Raw genomic sequence first — 15,826 nt, 5'->3', positions numbered from 1 at the left:
TCATATGAAGTCAGGAGTTCGAGACCAGCCTGTGCAACACAGTGAGACCCTCACTACAAAAAACACAAAACTTAGCCAGGGGTGGGGCATAGTGATGCACAGCTATAGTTCCAGCTGCTCAGGAGACTGAGACAGAAGGATCATTTGATTCCAGGAGTTTTCAGTCTGCAGTGAGCTATGATCACACCGCTGCAGTCCAGTCTGGGCAACAGAGAGACTCTATCTCTAAAAAAAATTAATGTTTTTAAAAAGGAAAAAACTAGGCAGGACATGGTGGCTCACACCTGTAATCCCAGCACTTTGGGAGGCCAAGGCGGGTGGATCACCTGAGGTCAAGAATTCGAGACCAGCCTGGCCAACATGGAAAAACCCTGACTCTACTAAAAATTCAAAAATTAGCCGGGCATGGTGGTGGGCGCCTGTAATCCCAGCTACTCGGGAGGCTGAGGCAAGGAGAATCATCACTTGAACCCAGAGGTGGAGGTTGCAATGAGGTGAGTTCTCGCCACTGCACTCCAGCCTGGGCAACAGAGCAAGACTCTATCTCAAAAAAAAAAAAGAAAAGAAAAGAGAAAAAGAAAAGAATAACTAGATTTTAAAACTGAACAGTTTTACTTTATTGAATATCATTTTTTAAAAAAATAAGTAGCTTTAAATAGTATCCCCCCACAACAGAAGTCTCCTCCCTCTTAGACTTTAATTTTTTTTTTCTTTTGAGACAGTCTCCCTCTGTCACCCAGGCTGGAGTGCAGTGGTGAGATCTCGGCTCACTGCAACCTCTGTCTCCCAGGTTTAAGCAATTCTCCTACTTCAGCCTCCTGAGTAGCCGGGATTACAGGCATGTGTCACCACACCCGGCTAAGTTTTGTATGTTTTTTTTTTGAAGAAGAAAAAAGGAAGAAAGAAAGCGAGAAAGAAAACAAAAAGAATGAAGAAGAGGAAGAAAAAGGAAGAGAAAGAGGGAGAGAGAATGGGAGTGTTGCTTTATTGCCCAGGCTAGAATGCAGTCTAAAAATGGGAATTGAAAACCTCTTTTATGCCAATAATTGTGCTTAACAATGGAGACAGGAAGGAATAAGGGAAGAAAATAACAAACAAGCAGCCAACCAATATTTCATTTAAACTTATGAAATGCTATGCAATTATTGAGGAGTGATTTACTTGCAATTATGTAGTCACTTTTGGAATAGGTGTGATATGGTACTGATAAGAATGTGTGTTTTGTGTATTTGAAGTGGAGAGTTCTATAAATGTTTATTAAGTTTACTTGTTCCGGGTCTGAGTTCAAGTCCTGGATGTCCTTGTTAATTTTCTGTCTTGTTGATCAGTGTAATATTGACAATGTGATGTTACAGTCTCCCACTATTATTGTGTGGGAGGCTAAGTCTCTTTATAAGTCATTAAGAACTTGCCTTATGTATCTGGGTGCTCCTGTATTGGGTGCGTGTATATTTAGGATCGTTAGCTCTTCTTGTTGCATTGATCCTTTTACCATTATGTAATGTCCTTCGCCTCTTTTGATCTTTGTTGCTTTAAAGTCTATTATTTTATCAGAGGTGAGAATTGCAACTCCTGCTTTTTATTTATTTATTTATTTTTGCTCTCCGTTTGGTTGGTAAATCTTCCTCTGTCCCTTTGTTTTGAGTCTTTGTGTATCGTTGCATGTGAGATGGGTCTGGATACAGCATACTGATGGGTTTTGGCTTTTTATCCAGTTAATAATATATGTGAGTTTAATACTGCCATTTGATGCTAGCTGGCTGTTTTAGCCATTAGTTGATGTGAGTTCTTCATTATGTTAATACTGTTTACTTTTTGATATATTTTTGGAAAGGCTGATACTGGTTGTTCCTTTATATGTGTAGTGCTTCTTTCAGAAGCTCTTGTAAAGCAGGCCTGGTGATGGTGAAATCTCTAAGTACTTGCTTGTTCGCAAAAGATTTTATTTTTCCTTCACTTGTGAAGCTTAGTTTGGCTGGATATGAAATTCTGGGTTGAAAGTTCTTTTCTTTAAGGATGTTGAATATTGGCCCCCACTCTTTTCTGGCTTGTAGGGTTTCTGCTGAGAGATCTGCTGTAAGTCTGATAGGCTTCCCTTTGTGGGTAACCTGACCTTTCTCTCTGGCTGCTCTTAGTATTTTCTCCTTCATTTCAACCCTAATAAATCTGAGAATTATGTGCCTTGGGGTTGGTCTTCTTGAGGAATATCTTTGTGGTGTTCTCTGTATTGCCTGGAGTTGAATATTGTCCTGCCTTACTAGGTTGGGAAAGTTTTCCTGAATAATATCCTGAAGAGTATTTTCCAACTTGGAATAATTCTCTTCATCACATTCAGGTACACCTATGAAACATAGATTAAGTCTTTTCACATAGTCCCATATTTCTTGGAGACTTTGCTCATTCCTTTTTATCCTTTTTTCTCTAATCTTGACTTCTCATTTTATTTAATTAAGTTGGTCTTCGACCTCCGATATCCTTTCTCTGCTTGATCAATTCGACTGTTAAAACTTGTGCATACTTCGTGAAGTTCTCATGTTGTGTTTTTCAGCTCCATTAATTCACTTATATTCCTCTCTAAATTGTCTATTCTCGTTTGGATTTCGTTGAATCTTTTTTCAAAGTTCTTAGTTTCTTTGCATTGGGTTAGAACAAGTTCTTTTAATTCAGAGAAGTTTCTTATCATCCACCTTCTGAAGCCTACTTCTGTTAATGGAATGCACTCGTTCTCCATCAGGCCTTGTTCCGTTACTGATGAGGAACTGTGATCCCCTGTAGAGGGAGAGGCATTCTGATTTTGGGTATTCTCAGCCTTTTTACGCTGGTTTCTTCCCATCATTGTAAATTTATCCACCTGTCGTCTTTGTGATTACTGACTTTCAAATTAGGTCTCTGAGTGGACATCCAGCTTGTTGATTCCCAGCGCTGAAATCTGAGCAATCCAGTGCGCCGGCCAAAACAGCGGTGTTAAGATTGATGGTGCTTTTCTGCCTGGGACTCTCCGGTCTGGCTCCCTTCTTAAGTCCGTCCTTCAATCAGCTGAATAGGCGACTCTGTCTTCCCAGAGCTCCAAACAACATCAGCCAAAAGGGGACCCAGTCCCGCTCACTCTGCCCCAAGAACTGCCACGCCGAGGCACCAGCAAAACTGCCGCGCCGGCCACAAGAGTTGCGCTGGCGACCTGTGGGGCTCCTCTGCTGGGAATCTTCTGGTCCGTGAGCAACAAAAATTCGTCTGAAAGTGTGGCATCCTCTCGTTCTCTGTGCTTTCACTGAGAGCTACAATCCTGAGCTGCTAGTGATCAGCCATCTTGGATCTCTCTCCCGAGAGATTTGTATTTTTAGTAGAGACAGGGTTTACACCATGTTGGCCAGGGTAGTCTAGAACTCCTGACCTCAACTGATCTACCCACCTCAGCCTCACATGAGCCACTGTGCCTGGCCTCCTCTTATCCTCTCTCTTTCTTCCTTTTCTTTCTTCTCTTTCTTCTCTCTTCTCTTTTTCTTCCTTTCTCTTTATTTCCCTCCCTCCCTCCTTCCTTTCCTTCCTTTCCTTTCTTTCTCTTTCCCTCCCTCCCTCCCTTTCTTTCCTTCTCTCTTTCTCTCTCTTTTTCTTATTTTGAGACCAGGTCTTGTTCTGTCACCCAGGCTGGAGTGCAGTGACACCATCTCAACTCACTGCAACCTCTGCCTTTCCAGGTTCAAGTGATTCTCCCACCTCAGCCTCCTGAGTATCTGGGATTACAGGTGTGAAACACCATGCCTGGCTAATTTTTGTATTTTTAGTAGAGTCAAGGTTTTGCCATGTTGGCTAGGTTGGTCTCAAATTCCTGGGCTCAAGTGATTCAAGCAATCTGCCCATCTCGGCCTCCCAAATTATTGGGACTCCAGGCATGAGCCACTATGCCCAGCCTCCTCTTAGACTTTAAAAAGTACAGCTGAGCCAGGCACAGTGGCTCATGCCTGTAATCCCAGAACTATGGGAGGCCAAGGTGGGCAGATCTTGAAATGCTTGAGCCCAGGAGCTCCAGACCAGCCTGGCTAACATAGAAAAACCCCATCTCTACAAAAATACAAAAACTAGCCCAGTGTGGTGGAGCACTCCTGTAGTCCTAGCTACTCGGGAGGCCGAGGCGGGAGGATCTCTTGAGCCCGGGAGTTTAAGGCTGCAGTGAGCAGAGACTGAACCACTGCTCTCCAGCCTGGGTGAGAGTGAGACCCCTTCTCCAAGAAAAAAAAAAAAAGGCCAGGAATGGTGGCTCACGTCTGTTATCCCAGCACTTTGGGAGGCTGAGACTGGTGGGTCACCTGACGTCAGGAGTTAAAGACCAGCCTACCCAACATGGCAAAATCCCATCTCTACTAAAAATACCAAAAGCAGTTGGGCATGGTGGCAGGCGCCTGTAGCCCCAGCTACTTGGGAGGCTGAGGCAGAAGAATCACTTGAACCCAGGAGGCAGAAGTTGCAGTGAGCTGAGATCCAACCACTGCACTCCAGCCTGGGCGACAAGAGTGAAACTCTGTCTCAGACAAAGAACAACAAAAATCCCACATACATAAGCCCCAAGCAACAGAGAAAAACCTTACATTAATCAGGAGGTTTTACCGTTCTGTGAGCTTTTCCAGTAGGGAGATATTCTTTGGAAACTTAGGCCAAAGAGCTACATCATATTTCCTCCAGTGGTAGCATTAGAGGTCAAGTCCTCTGTAGCCAGGGACACATCTGTTTCGGTATGTAAAATATGGAAAGAATTTCTCAACTTTTTTTTCAACACAGGCCATATTTCCACCCCCAAAACACAAAACAAAAACCTCAATTTAGGCAAGAACTTCAAACTTTCCCACTAAGCTATTTATCCATATTTTTTTAAATTTTTTTTGAGACAGAGTCTTGCTCTGTCACCCAGCCTGGAGTGCAATGGCACAATCCAAGCTAACTGCAACCTCTGCCTCCTGGGTTCAAGCGATTCTCCCACCTTAGCCTCCTGAGTAGCTGGGATTATAGGCACACACCACCACATCTGCCTAATTTTTTGTATTTTTGGTGGAAATGGGGTTTCAACATGTTGGTCAGGCTGGTCTCGAACTCCTGATCTCAAGTGATCTGCTTGCCTCGGCCTCCCAAGGTGCTGGGATTACAGGCATGAGCCACTGTGTCCAGCCTTACAATATCTAATTAGTCATAAGACAGACTGACCTGAATTTCACATCTTATTCCTTCCTCTGAAGAACAGTAAAGTTGATCAGTCTAACCACAAATGTTGAAAAGCAAGGGAATAAGTTTTTGCAGCCTGAATAAGAAGCACTGTTTATTATGGTGCAGGGCACAGAGTAGTGCAGCGCATAGAGTGCTACTATGTGCAGGGCACTCTACGGCTAGTTGATTTCCATGTTATTTAATTTAATCTTCACAACAGCTTTATAAGTGCTATTAATGTCCCCATTTATTAGATGAAGAAAGAGGCTTAAGTAAGTTAAGAGAGCTGTGCAAGATCACACAAGTAGGAAGTGGTATTGGGGATTTAAACCCAAATCCATCTTGTTCAAAGCCCATCTTTCCACTGCAGCATCATGCCTTTTAGTGATAAGATACACGGACTGTGCCTCTGCCAACTTGTGGCTGCCAATATGTAACATAAGCAAGAAGTAGACGTTAGTTATTTTCTTAAGCCACTGAGATGTTTGGAGTTATTACTGCAGCCTTACCTAGCAGAAGCTGACTGATAATAGGTATCTTTATTTTCTGTTTACAGTAGTGTAAACCTTGGAAACTGTTTTAATATTAGTAACTTAGTACAGTGCAAACTATGCTTGGTGAGAACCTCTATTAAGTTATACCATCCCCAAACAAGTATTTTTTGTTTTGTTTTGGACAGGGTCTTGCTCTGTCGCCCAGGCTGGTGGGCAGCGGTGCAATCTTGGCTCACTACAACCTCCACCTCCCAGGTCCAAGCAATCCTCCCACATCAGCCTCCCAAATAGCTGGGACCACAGGCACTCACCACCATGCTTGGCTAATTTTTGTATTTTTTGTAGAGATGGGGTTTCACCATGTCACCCAGTCTCCCAAACAAGCACTTTATTTAGACAAAGTCTCAACAATGATTGATGTTCTCTGGGGAAGACTGAATCTGTTGGGGCATGGCTTTAGCATTCAAATAGTTGAATACAAATTCCTGTATGAATTTCTAGAGAAGTATATTTTCTTAACTGCAACTAGATAATTTTAAACCTATACTGTCAGATTGGAAATGTAAATAGAGCCCCAGATTTTCATATGTGCATTTGCAAAGTAATTAAGAATTTATAAGAAACTTACTAGAGAAGCCAGGAGCAGTGGCTCACACCTGTAATCCCAGCACTTTGGGAGGCTGAGGCAGGTGGATCACTTGAGGTCAGGAGTTCGAAACCAGCCTGACCAACATGGAGAAACCCTGTCTCTACTAAAAATACAAAATTAGCCGGATGTGGTGGCGCATACCTGTAATCCCAGCTACTAAGGAGGCTGAGGCAGGAGAATCACTTGTACCCGGGAAGAGGAGGTTGCGGTGAGCAGAGATGGTGCCATTGTACTCCAGCCTGGGCAACAAGAGTGAAGCTCTGTTTCAAAAAAAAAAAAAAAAGAAAAGAAAGAAGCTCACTAGAAGTATGACTTAACATTATTAACAGGCAAATGCCTGTAATTTTTTCTAGCCTGGATTTAGTTGAGGCTAAGAAAATGTATAGTAAGGTGATAAGCAGTTACCGTATCTACAGAGGTGGAAGACATGAATAATCCTTTAGAGCAGACTGTTTCTTTTGTGTTAGGAAGTCTACCTAAGGGGGCTCTTTAGTTGCACAAATTAAAAGCAACACTCATTCATCTTGGGAAAAGATAAAGAAAGCTTTTTTTCTGAATGCAAAAATTTTTTTTTCCAGACACAGTCTCACTCTCTTGCTAGGCTGGAGTGCAGGTGCAATTACAGCTTACTGCAGCCTGGAACTTCTGGGCTCCAGTGATCCTCCCATGTGAGCCTCCTGAGTAGCTAAAACTACCGGCATGTGCCTCCCTAGTTGTGTGTGTTTGTATGTGCGTGTGTGTGTGTGTGTGTGTGTGTGTGTACAGGATCTTGCTATGTTTCCCAGGCTGATCTCCAAAAAACTGAAGACTCAGAGCTAGGGGAAAGATTTTTTTTATCCCTTAGCGTCTGAATTTGATAGAGTAGAAATTAACTTGGAGTGAATTGTAGCTGGTGAGCAGGGTGGCTCCTGGCCACATGGAGACACACGGGAGGCAAAGAAGGACCCCCTGGACGTGGGTCTGAACTGTAAACACATCTAGGAGCCTCCTGGGGCCAGGGTGGTGGCACCAGGACCAGCCTGAGAGTGAGTGATCCCAGAACTGTAGAAAAACAATATGAACATTTTGGAAATTTCATCTGCAAATTCCATAGTGAGTGGACACTAATATTTACTTAGAACAAAACCTGTTATGGACTCATTGTGTGCCACATTACTTCAATGCAAGAATGGTTACAGAAACCTGCCATCATTGAGCAATTTTGATCAACCCTAGACTTAAAAAAAAAAAAAAGAAATAAAATTAAAAAAATCCAGCAGCAGTAAAGCCACACCTCCTCTTCTAGGCAGGGCAGATGGGCAGGAGAATTTCTTTCCACCAGCTATCAGTAACTTATCACTGAACTATAGTAGTGGCTGATGAAACACATGTAAGCAACTTATCACTTGGAAAGGTTCATTATTTATGTTTGCGACTATTAATATATTACCCATGACAGAAACATCTGCAAGAGGAAAAGGACATGCATGACAAAGGTGAATATTTGAATGAGGTTAAGCACAAATGACAAAAGCAGGTTATTATTTTCCTTTTGATAAGGGGTTGACAAATTGTTTCTGTAAAGGGCCAGATAGTAAATATTGTAGGCTTGAGAGCCATGAAGTCTTTGTTGCAACTACTCTGCCTTTGTGGTATAAAACCAGCCATAGACAATATGTAAACAAGTGGGCATGGCTGCGTAAAACTTACATATGGACACTGAAATTTGATTCTCATATAATTTTCACATGCACAAAATATTATTCTTTTGTATGTTTTTTTTAAACCATTGAAAAATGTAAAAAACATTCTTAACTCATGGGCATTCCAAAGAACAGGCCATGGGTCAGAGGTCTATAGTTTGCTGATCCAGTGCTCTAGGTCTAGTAAGCTCCTAAATGGTTCTGCAAGTAAATATACAAAAGCAATTCTCAGAGGTTTTTGGCTCACCTAATCTAGAATACCTTTTAAAACAGTAAAGAGGAAAAACTGTCACATACTCAAAACTTCAAACTAAAAAATTTATTAAAATTAAATTTTCTAACATGCTTGATAGCAGCAGTAACATAGAATACCACTATTACTATTAATAAAGATAGCTAACATTTATATAGAATTCACAGTATAAGAATCACAAAAACGGCCAGGTGCAGTGGCTCATGCCTGTAATCTCAGCACTTTGGAAGGCCAAGATGGGTGTATCACCTGAGGTCAGGAGTTCAAGGCCAGCCTGGGCAACATGGTGAAACTCCATCTCTATTAAAAATACAAAAATTAGCTGGGCTAGCCGGGAGTGGTGGCTCATGCCTGTAATCCAAGCACTTTGGAGGCCAAGGCAGGCAGATCACTTGAGATAGGGAGTTCAAGACCAGCCTGACCAACATGGTGAAACTCCGTCTTTAAAAAAAAAAATTAGCTGGGCAAGGTGGCGCGTGCTAGCGCGTGCCTGTAATCCCAGCTATGCAGAGGCTGAGGCAGGAGAACTGCTTGAGCCCGGGAGGCAGAGGTTGCAGTGCGCAGAGATTGTGCCATTGCACTCCAGCCTGGGCAACAGAGCGAGACAGAGTCTCAAAAAAAAAAAAAAAAAAAAAAAAAAAGAATCACAAAAACAAAGGTAGCATTTTTAGCAATTAAAGCATATCTTTGGCCAGGCGCAGTGGCTCACACCTGTAATCCCAGTACTTTGGGAGGCTGATTGCCTGAGGTCAGGAGTTTGAGACCAGTCTGGCCAACATGGTGAAAACTCGTCTCTACTAAAAATACAAAAAGAACTTAGCTGGGTATGGTGATGTGTACCTGTAATCCTAGCTACTCAGGAGGCTGAGGCAGGTGAATTGCTCGAACCAGGGAGGTGGAGGTAAGAGTGAGTCAAGATTGCACCACTGCATTCCACCCTGGCTGACAGAGCAAGACTCCACCTCAAAAAAAAAAATATATATATAGCATATCTGCAGAATGTTTTTATAGGACCTTAAAGAGCCACCTACTCTGATTAGGAAATGTACAATTTGAATTGGAGTTTGATTTTAAAAAGAAAGAACTAAGCAGAAAGAGGGGGAGAGCAAGTTATAATAGTAATAGGAAAAGAAAAACATAGTGAAAATACATCTTTTCATATATATATATATTTTTTAAGACAGAGTCTTGCTCTGTCACCCAGGCTAGAGTGCAATGGTGTGATCTTGGCTCACTGAAACCTCCACCTCTTGGTTTCAAGTGATTCTCCTGCCTCAGCCTCCCGAGTAGCTGGTATTACTAATTATTAAAAAACTACTAACTATAAAAAATACAAAAATTAGCCGGATGTGGTGGCATGCACCTAGAATCCCAGGCAGGAGAATCGCTTGACCACGGGAGGCAGAGGTTGCAGTGAGCCGAGATTGTGCCATTGCACTCCAGCCTGGGCAACAGAAAAAGACTCCATCTCAAAATAAAAAAAAGAAAAGAAAAACAATTCTTGTACCCATTGTGTCTATTCACTGACAGCAACATGATTAAGTTTCCATAGAAACAATATTCTGCTCACCTAACTTCCCACCTTTTTCAAAGAGCAGTTGGTAGTCAATAATACTCATTTTTAACAGATAATGTACTAATAATAAAGGAAGTTACAGCAGAAATCTGTCCTCAACATAGCCTACTAGGGAAGATGAGACAAATAAAAATGAAAATTTAAAATACATGGTTTCTTTCCTTTTCAGAGAATATTTATCCCTGAATCAAGTGGTGCAAGGGAACAGAGAATCTTCCAAGTGAATTATTTCTGGAAGTAAACTCCTGTACACAGCGGAATCGAGTGGTATTCCCAACTTTCTAAGTGTCTCTCTACCTAGTAGTAAAAATAACAGTTATCTGCACAGAAAACAGTAGGGATTGGCACAACAAATGTTTGAAACAGAGTTTCCAGATTAGGAAAGCCATATTTCATAGCAAATTACTCTTGGACTTCCCCTACTCCCAATAATACATTTGGAGGAATGATACTGGAGAGAGATTTTGCTGATGGTGGAGATACAGAGGTTTATTCCCCCCAGTCATTAAAAAAACAAAACAATGTTATTAAGTCATAATTTACATACCATACAATTCATCTGCTTTAAGTAAACAATTCATGATTTTAAATATATGCACAGTTATGTAACTATCACCACAGGTGGAGTTTTGAGTAGTAAGCAAATCACTGAAAAATTGTGTCTTGTGATTTCAGCTCTTACAGCAGTTGACTCCGAATTTCTTTCTTCTCCTACCCCGCAAGTAATCATTTCCAGTGTAAAGTATGGTGCTGACACTAATATGAGGGAGTTTCAAGAAGTTTATAGAAAAAAATGGAATTAAAATATAAAAATAAAAACTTTTTCTCCATAAAATTTCCATCAAGCTCAAGACACTTTTGTAAGTAATGATAGCAGCCATTTAGTCCATCCCTAAAGAACTTCAGGTCCTGGGAATTTAACCATGTCAATGTATTCTTTTTCACTTTGTTTTTTGAGATGGAGTCTCACTCTGTTGCCCAGGCTGGAGTACAGTGGAGCGATCAAGGCTGACTGCAACCTCCACCTCCCGGGTTCAAGCAGTTCTCACCTCAGTCCCCCGGGTAGCTGATTCCAGCCATGTGCCACCACACTGAGCTTTTTTTTTTTTTTTTTTTTTTTTTTTTTTGTATTTTTAGTAGAGACAGGGGTTCACCATGTTGGCCAGGCTGGTCTTGAACTTCTGACCTCAGGTGATCTGCCTGCGTTGGCCTCCCAAAGTGCTGGGATTACAGGTGTGAGCCACCAGGCCCAGCCCTTTTTCACATTATTAAAAAAAAAATGCCATTTACACATTTTTAAAGATTAGGAAACAAAAATATGTCAGAAGGAGTCAAATAAAGACTGCTAGGTGGGCCAGGAGCATGGCTCATGCCTGTAATCCCAGAACTTTGGGAAGCCAAGACAGGAGGATCACCTGAAGTCAGGAGTTCAAGACCATCCTGGTCAACATGGTAAAACCCCGTCTCTACTAAAAAAAAATGCCAAAAATGAGCTGGGTGTAGTGGCAGATGCCTATAATCCCAGCTACTCAGGAGGCTGAGACAGGAGAATCACTGGAACCCAGAAGGTATAGGTTGCAGTGAGCCAAGATCCCACCATTGCACTCCAACCTGGGCAACAAGAGCAAAATTCCATCTCAAAATAAATAAATAAAATAAGACTGTGGATGCTTAATGATTTCCCATCAAAACTCTTGCAAAACTGCCTTTGCTTGATGAGAGGAATGAGCAGTATTGTCATGGTGGGGAACTCTCTGGTGAAGCGTTCCTGGGCAGTTTTTTTTTTTTTTTTTTGCTAAAGCTTTGGCTAACTTTCTTATAATATCTGTTTATTCTCATAATAAGCACATTATTATTCATTCCAGAAAGTCAACAAGCAAAATGCCTTGAGCAGCCAAAAAAAACTGGTGTCACGATCTTTGCTCTGGGACTGGTCCATTTTTGCTTTGACTGGACTACTTCCACCTCCTGGTATCCATTGTTGTGGTTGTGCTTTGCCTTCAGGATTGTACTGGTAAAGCCATGTTTTATCTCCTGTTAAAATTCTTCAAAGAAATGCTTCGGGATCTTGATCGCACTTGTTTAAAATCTCCATAGAAAGCACTGCTGTTGTGTGCAGCTGATCTGTTGTACAGTTTTAGTAACCTTTGAGTGGAAAATTTGCTCAGATTAAATTTTTCAGTTAGAACTGTGTAAACCAACCCAACTGAGATGTCTATGGTGTTGGTTCATTTTGGTTTCTGCTATTAATTGTTGGCTATCTCCTATGTGAGCATGTGAGAAACAAACTTACCCGTACAAACCCAAAGAATGAACTCAGAGACCCAGAGGACAGCAAAAGTGAGACTTTTAAGGATGGTCTTGCAAGATTGGGTGTCTTTTTTATTTTGAGATGAAATTTTGCCCTTGTCACCCAGGCTGTAGTGCAGTGGCATGATCTCAGCTTACTACAACCTCCATCTCCCAGTTTCAAGCGATTCTCCTGCCTCAGCCTCCCAAGTAGCTAGGATTATAGGCGTCAACCACCAAGCCTGGATAATTTTTTTTTTTTTTGAGACAGAATCTCACTCTGTAGCCCATGCTGGCGTGCAGTGGCACGATCTCGGCTCACTACAACCTCTGCCTCCTGGGCTCAAGTGATTATCCTGCCTTAGCCTCCCAAGTAGCTGGGATTACAGGCGTGTGCTACCATACCCAGCTGATGTTTTTATTTTTAGTAGAGACAGGGTTTCACCATGTTGGTCAGGCCAGTCTCAAACTCCTGACCTTGTGATCCACCCACCTCGGCCTCCCAAAGTGCTGGGAATAGAGGTGTGAGACACTGCACCCAGCCAATTTTTATATTTTTAGTAGAAATGGAGTTTTGCCATGTTGGCCAGGCTGGTCTTGAACTCCTGACATAAGGTGATCCACCCACCTCGGCCTTCCAAAATGCTGTGATTATAGATATGAGCCACAGCACCGGGCCCAGCACAGTTTTAACAAACAACTTATCCCCTAGTGTGCAGGTCCCTCCCCGGGTTTCTCATAGGCTGAGTACTATGGAGTCACAATCTTCCCCAGATGTCACCTATTGATTATTAGGCAGGGGTTTTAGATGTTTTTTTTTTTTAGGGTTGTCTTGCTGCATTTTATTGCAGCCCACAATGCATTGCAATCCTAGTTAGCTCAGGTGCTCTTCAAGTGTTTAACTTATGACCTAAGTAGCTGGGCAGGCTGATAAGAGCAAAGTGAGCTATTTTGCAGACTAGTAAACTTTCATTTTAGACTCAACTTTTTTAGTTTGGGTAAAGGCAACTAAGAAGGGAAAGAAATGTGGGAGGAAGAGGGAGACTGACAAGCAGGCATTGGTCATCCAAGCAGGAGACTAGTATGTCCCGTTTCTTCTGTAGTTTGCTGACCTAAGCCGAGGTAAGGCATTTTGTCCTGGAAATGGACCACTGTACACATTATTTCCTTCAAGCATGACAAGATTAATTTTTTCCTTGCAAACTGCTGTGGGTTGTCTGCCACTGCAGGCTTCCTATTCAACACTGTCTCATCCTTTCTTAAAATGAACTCTCCAATTATAAAATACTGATTTCTTTGAGGCATTGTGCCCATAGACTTTTTGTAAAGAATTAATGATTTCACCATTCTTTCACCAAAGGTTCGCCATAACTTTGATGTTTGTCCTTGCTTCAATTTTAGCAGAGTACATGTTGCTTTGATAGGGGCTCTTTTCAAACATATGTCTTATCCTTCTTAGTACCTCAAACTAGTTCCTGTTCATACATGTTATAACAAGTTAGTATGAGTTTATTTTGGTGTAAAACAATTTTGAAATCCATGCATGATTTATTCATAATACGCATTTTCCATGAACTTTTGAAAAGTCTCCTCCTGAGATTACTGGATTGAATCAAAAGTATTTAAAAAGTTTCTCTTGGAGTAAGTAACTTTTCCTCCACACAACAGGGTTAAAAATTAGGTTGCTTCCAACAGTGAAGTTGGTAAAGTCCATACTTACTAAATCAGCTGGTTGGTGAGAGAAATCCATAAAATTGCCAGTGAATGTATTACTAAGGAGTTTAGAAAACCCTCAAAATCCAATTAAGATGAGGATGTAATCTTAGGAGGCAAAACTAGAAGTAGGTGTAATTTGCTCATCACAAAAAGAATCAACCATCTAGTATATTGTTTAAAGAAATGTGTGACGATTAGCCTGTAGAAAGAGAATTGCCAGTCTTTACCCAGCACTGTCCAAGGAACAGAGACACAGAATCCAGAGGCTATGAATTTTCCTGTCTTTGAGAGAAATACTTCGTGGTGGGGCAGCGATCATTTATCAAGTATCACCATGATCTGAATGAAATATCCCTCAAAATGATTCACCTTGTTTTGTTCTTATTTCCAAATAAATTGTTTATTTGCTTTTTTGATGTTTTACTCTTGTCAGCTGAAATACGTTAACTCTGGACAACCGGTAACAGCCTTAATTGTAATCATCACCAAGCTAACGCCATCCTGGGAGACCTGATAAAACAGCTGTCAAGACTTTTCCTGCCATATACTGACCTCATCATCAACTCCTGAACAGTTGGTTACATTCAAATAGAAAAAAAAGATACCAAAAGAGAAATAAGAATGTCCTATTCACTCTCAATTCAGTTCTATTTTGTATTCTGCTAAACTGAACAAAATGAGAAATGACTGTGTTAAATTAGACGGACAAGAAATCAAAGCAAATTCAGGCTGGGCATGGTGGCTCATGCCTGTAATCCTAGCACTTTGGGAAGCCAAAGTGGGCAGATCACTTGAGGTCACAAGTTCGAGACCAGCCTAGCCAACATGGTGAAATCCCATCTCTACTAAAGATACAAAAATTACCCAGGTGTGGTGGCACACACCTGTAGTCCCAGCTACTGGGGAGGCTGAGGCATGAATTGCTTTAACCTAGGAGAAGGAGGTTGCAGTGAGCCAAGATCCTGCCACTGTACTCCAGCATGGGTGACAGAACAAGAAGTCTCACTCTGCTCACCTTGTCGCCCAGGCTGGAGTGCAATGGCTCGATCTCTGCTCACTGCAACCTCTGCCTCCCAGGTTCAAGCGATTCTCCTGCCTCAGCCTCCTGAGTAGCTGGGATTACAGGGGTCTGCCCGGCTAATTTTTTGTAACTTTAGTAGAGACGGAGTTTCATCATGTTGGCCAGGCTGGTCTCAAACTCCTGACCTTGTGATCTGCCCACCTCGGCCTCCCAAAGTGCTGGGATTACAGGCGGGAGCCACCACACTCGGCCCTTTATCCCTTCTTAAAATGAACTATCCAATTATAAACTACTGATTTCAGTTATCACTTCGGTTACTATTGGCTTATTATTAATTAACATAAGGTTTGCCTGTATAAATTTAAATTGATGGAGAAAAGAACAGAAAGAAAATGTGTCCAGCAAATAACTGCTGAATAAAAGAATCAACAGGCTGCAAGTTTTTTAGAACTCTCCTCTTTTCTGCCACTCACTTAATGGAACAATGCTAGAAACAGTAAATTTGTTGAAATAGTATCTTTTTTGGTCACCTCATTAAAAAAAAAAAAAAAAAATCAGGCTCTGGCCCTGGCCAGGTACAGTGGCTCACACCTGTAGTTCCCTCCATTTTGGGAGGCTGAGACGGGAGGATCACATGACTTCAGGAGTTCCAGAGCAGCCTAGGTAACATGGCAAGACCCCATCACTACAAAAAATACAAAAATCAGTACCAACATTTCAGATTGATTTTTGTATTTTTTGTAGCTGTAGTCCCAGCTACTTAGAAGACTGAGGTGGGAAGATCGCTTGGGTCCAGAAGGTTGAGGCTGAAGTGAGCTGTGATTGCACCACTGCACTCCATCCTGAATGACAGAGCAAGTCCCTGTCTCAAAAAAAAAAAATTGGCCGGGTTCAGGGGCTCATGCCTGTAATCCCACCACTTTGGGAGGCTGAGGCCGGTGGATCACTTGAGG

At 41.8% G+C, this 15,826-nt stretch overlaps 1 long non-coding RNA gene across 1 annotated transcript in view; it reads left to right on the top strand.

Annotated features, from left to right (window-relative positions):
* LOC135270971 (uncharacterized) overlaps positions 1 to 14,898 on the top strand; it is a 41,724-nt gene extending 26,826 nt beyond the window's left edge. The window contains exon 3 of the long non-coding RNA XR_010339129.1: positions 14,286 to 14,898. This is a non-coding gene — a long non-coding RNA (uncharacterized LOC135270971). The remainder of the gene's footprint in view (positions 1 to 14,285) is intronic.
* Positions 14,899 to 15,826: the final 928 nt, after the last annotated feature.

This window comes from Aotus nancymaae, unplaced genomic scaffold (assembly GCF_030222135.1).
Source record: "Aotus nancymaae isolate 86718 unplaced genomic scaffold, 86718_ANA_hifiasm-v0.15.2.pri h1tg000072l, whole genome shotgun sequence".
Taxonomy (NCBI): domain Eukaryota; kingdom Metazoa; phylum Chordata; class Mammalia; order Primates; family Aotidae; genus Aotus; species Aotus nancymaae.
The sequence above is the reverse complement of the archived record's forward strand: the minus strand, read 5'-3'. Positions and strand labels throughout refer to the sequence as shown.